The following is a 5000-nucleotide window of genomic DNA, read 5'->3' as shown; positions in this document are numbered from 1 at the left end:
AATCGGTCTATTTCTGGCATCATATCCATAGTTAGCGTATTCATCATAGTTAGAAGCTCCAGCTCCATATCAAGGTCACGGTCGATATCGTCACTATCGTCACTATCATCAATATCGTCACTATCATCAATATCGTCACTATCATCAATATAGTCACTATTATCAATAAGAAAACCCTTAGGCTTGTTATCCAGGAACTTGTTCAGAAATACTGTAATGAAAGGAACATAGGAGTTTGTCGCTAGGTATTTGACCAAATAGGATCGTCCAGTTCCTATAGAACCTATCACTAAAATACCCCTACTAGGGGGAGGTAGGGCTAAGCGGAGCGAAAAGGGTTTTCCATGAGATGGGAAATGCAAACTATTAGCCCCCCACAAGGTGTGTGAATAAGTAATTGTCTGATAATTAGCAAGGAATATACGTCTTTCTACTAAACAGGATGTATTGAATTCATAAATCATTAGATACTTTTTTTGAATGTCAACTAAGTATCGTAAGTAAATTGCTCCCGGTTGTTCACTTATTTGATAACCAGAGTTATTCTTTGATAAAAGATCACTATGAGTAAGACTCAATAGAATTTGATCAATCCTTTTTTCTGTTGTTAAGGTAGAAAACTGAACCAAGAATTCTTTTTCTTTATCATCAATCGAATCAGTGTTCGAGACCCAGGATTCTATTTGATCATCAATCCAATCACCATTCACGTTTTTTATTTTTCTTATCAAGGAATAGATTGCTTTACTTGGATGACTTAGATGTCTCGTATTTCTCGAAAAAGCGATTCGATTGATGGGATTTGGTATAATACTTATGAGATCGATGAGATTCCAATATTTATTCTTAGAACGTATGGATTTGACCCCATAAGCGGGACCACCACCCCATAGCATGTTGCTACCAAAAGCAAAACTCCGTATTTCTTCTAGAGAATCTCCTAATTGTTCCAGAGCAACTAGAAAGATATTCTTTAACCAGAAAGAATTCAGTTCAGATGTAGGATACCTATCCAGAAGTTTTCGCAACTCAATCATGTATGATGGAATCATCAAAGATTTTACCTTTTCGAACTCTGTCTGTAACTCACTATAGACTCGAGAAACAAAGAGAAGATGTGTACGAACGAGATATCCAGCAACAAGGAGAAGGAAAAGGATTGAATAGAAGAACTCCTGAACATTTAGCGATCTCAGATGTGTCGATATCAATAGTAACTCATTATTTCGATGAGTCATTTCTTCGGACAGAAGAAGATTATGGAAACAATTACCCGGAATCTCACTTATCAGATTCCATTGTGGAAGACACAATGGAATCTGACGAATTCGCCATAATATATCTGACCCATGCATAATATCATGAAAAATGGATACAAATTTTTGGCTGCTACTTAGTATCGGCAATAGGTCTGAAAAAGTATCTAAAAATATGAAATTTAGATATTTGTACCCCGTCGAGGTAAGGAACCATGGTATATATGTTTGGAATAGATTCCATTTTGAGAGAGTTGAAAAAACACTATCTTGTTGAAAGGTTCTATACATCTGACCTTTCTCAAGGCATTTTTGTAGACAAGAACTCCGTTTTTTCCTTTTTTCGGATGGTAAATATTTCTCAGAACATGGAGTGTGAATCCAACCCATGTTTGAATTGAAATTGAGATACTGATACAAGTTCTTCCCTTCTGAATCAGGTATATTCATATCTGAAAGAGGTTGACAATAAGTTTTTTCAAAATGGACTATTTGTCCCTCTGTTAGAGGTGTTCCAGAAATGTCTGCGATCGAGTAAATAGCTCCACGAACGAATGGATCGTATCGAATTGGAAAATGGAAAGATTTGTAGAAGTTATACCCTTCGTCGCCACTTTGCGGAAAATCGTTAGGTATCAATATGTTAGATACCTGTAACTCGATTGGTGAAATAGTATCTCTCTTCAAAAAAGCATGTTTTTTTTGACCATCGCAAAAAGAAAAGATTTTGTTGCGAATGAACAAGATTTTGAGGAATTGTCCATACGTAAAATCATAATTATTGATACGGGCCTTTTCCACATAAAAAGGGAATCTTTTGTTACAATAGAAGCAGAAGTGATATTGATTATTCAAGAATCGAAGTCGATTTGCTTTATAAAAATAGTATATCAATGAACTTCTATGAAATGGTTTCACGGGATTCAGCCAATTGTCTGGATCGTGGGATATCATTGAGAAATAGGAATCTGTGTTATCAAAAGATTTCCTGCGATTCTTTCTAGTATGGAATGAGTCAATCATCCACTTTGGTATCTTATTGAACAAAAATGGTGATATTGTTCCTCCATTGATCAAGAATTTCGATTTTTGGGAAGTATCTTGGTCATCCAATAATAAGGGTTTCCTTTTTTTCAAATGAAAGATTTGAAGACCTATTGATTCTAATAACTGATTACAGAGTGGATCATTCGGACCTTTCAATTCATAGATGTGGATCTCGGACCTATGAATGGGGATACCCCCAAAACTCACAAATAAAAAAGAAGGAAGTGAGTTAGACAAAAAGAGAAGAAACTTGGGCAAAAAAAGAAGTAACTTGGACAAAAATAAACAAAGTGACTTAGACAAATCTTTTTTGTCGATAACCTCAGACCAATCAATCGAATATTGATTAATATGTAATCGATCGAACACTACTTGAAAACGGCTATTCTGCTCAGAAATGAAATAGTCCAAATGTTCCTGGAAATTCTTGCTCCCATTGGACCATTTGTATCTATATACATTAGGATCCCAATTCATAGATCTCTCCGTTCGAGAAATCAAAATAAGAGGATCGAACCACTTCTTCTGACTCTTTTTCAAATTTGATAAATGTTGGTTGATCGTGTATTTCATTCTAGTTCGATGATTCAGAGTATCATTTCCTATTTGATACCTTTGAATTCCATATTCGAAGTTGCAATTGAATCGATTCAATACATTTCTTATGTAACCATGGGTGCTATATTGGATTTGAATCAGATTTCGGATCAATCTATATTGATTGACTGCCTCCATTATGTTGTTGCTAGCAAATACAACTATTTTAGGTTTTGGATCTTCCACATTATTTCCGCAAGAGGTCTGGACCCATTTTTTTATGATCCTTCGATAAAAAGATTCATTCTCTTCATAAAAAAGAGGAGGTAGAACCAATAAAGAGTGCTTTTTCGATTCATCCCTGGAGTTCAATAACTCATTCAAGAAATGTTTTTGATCCAATCCGGAGGAATCCATAGAAAAATCAAATTCCTTATGATACACCAGATCCGGCTCGGTTATTGATAGAGTGAATAGATCTGCCATTTCTTGAAATATATCTTCTGATTCAAAATCGTGGTGTAACGTGTATCTCCCCCTGTTCCGGTCATGGAATAGATGAAATAAACCCCAAAATGGATTTTTGTTCAAGAATGAAATCTTATTGGAACTGTCCAGTTCACCCTTTGGAACCATATCACATCCTCGATAGGATGAAATAGGATGAATTGAGACGGTATTTTGTAAGTACATAATTATCTTGAATAAATTCACTATTTCTTTCTTTTCCGATCGCCTGGAAAAAGCAAGATGTTTCTTTTGTTCTTTTTTCAACAATTTCTGATCTCTAGTAGACCTATCAGTAGGATTCGAACCCAGATGAAGTTCTGACCATCTGTCAGAGAAAAAAGAACGAGTGGCTCTTGCAGGATTCCCAAAAAATTCTTCGATTTCTTCCGGAAGCAGATGATTATTCATCTGCTTCTCACGTTCCATGAATAGTCGGCACATTGAGGAATATCCAGAAAGGATTTTAAGGAATCGCTCTGATTCTATCTCTGTTCGTTCCGTTTGAAGAAAGGAAGGATCCCAACAAAGAATCGATCTTTCTTTTAGTTGTTGAATCTCTCTTTGATTGATCAATGTGTGATATTTCGAATCCTCATTCCTAATGGAATCGAAAGAATCCTTGGATTGATCAGAAGATCCTTTCAATTGGCTAGAATCCGTTACTTGAATGAAACTAGATCTCGTGGAATCATATTGAAGATTTGATGATACATTCCGTACCTTGCTAAAAAACCGATCCTTGTTTCCCAACCACACATTGTCTAACCAAATCCAATTCTCTCGTGACATGTTCCTCAAAAAATCCGATTCGTGCGGACTCTTCCCCCAACTAACGAAGAGATCTTGACGGAATTGCCACATATGAAATTGAGCACAATTTTGCAAAGAAATAGCCCGCTTGTTTCTCAAGAAGAGATGCGAAACATGCTCAATATCATTTGATTGAATAATTGACCCAGTCCCTTGTTGTTTGAAGAAACCCTCCACTTCCTTTGGTATTTTTTCACGAAAAGCAAACATGAGATAATAAATCCAGTCTTTCACTAAGATTTCGAATAGCTGTCCCGAATTCAAGTTGATTATGTTTCGCCTCTTTCTCGGGGAAAGACGATCAAAAAATTCCCAATCATGGTCCTTACGGATCGGATCATCCATATAATATACAAAAAGGAACTCCAGATATTTGATATCTTTCTCTTTGAATGAGATCTCAATTCCAGCGATGGTTTCATTAGATATCTTACAACTAGAATCGCTCTTTTTTCCTATCCAGTTCCTCCACCACCGCGAATCCCAGTTAAATTCAGGCATGATATACTTTTTAGTTATTGGGAGAACCCGAGTACTCTCTTTCGGATCCAGGAAAGAACTCTCAGAGATCTTTTTTCCTTTTGGAAGATACAGGAGCGGAACAATCAACCTATTGATATTGGAAGACTCAGATGATTCTTCCAATGTATCATTTTTGGGTCCAATGGAATTCATAGGTATAGGAAGAAGCCTTGTCAAATAGGGATTTTTTCTTTCGACCATTTTTCGATTGTTAATACGATATATAAGGACCGCTACTACAAAGAGTACTACATACTTGATCGTGAAATATCGATTGCTTGTTGAACCCTGTGAATTGCGTGAAAGTAGGATACTCCA

This window comes from Vigna unguiculata, unplaced genomic scaffold, assembly GCF_004118075.2.
Source record: "Vigna unguiculata cultivar IT97K-499-35 unplaced genomic scaffold, ASM411807v1 contig_3, whole genome shotgun sequence".
NCBI lineage: Eukaryota > Viridiplantae > Streptophyta > Magnoliopsida > Fabales > Fabaceae > Vigna > Vigna unguiculata.
Note: the sequence above shows the minus strand (reverse complement) of the source record.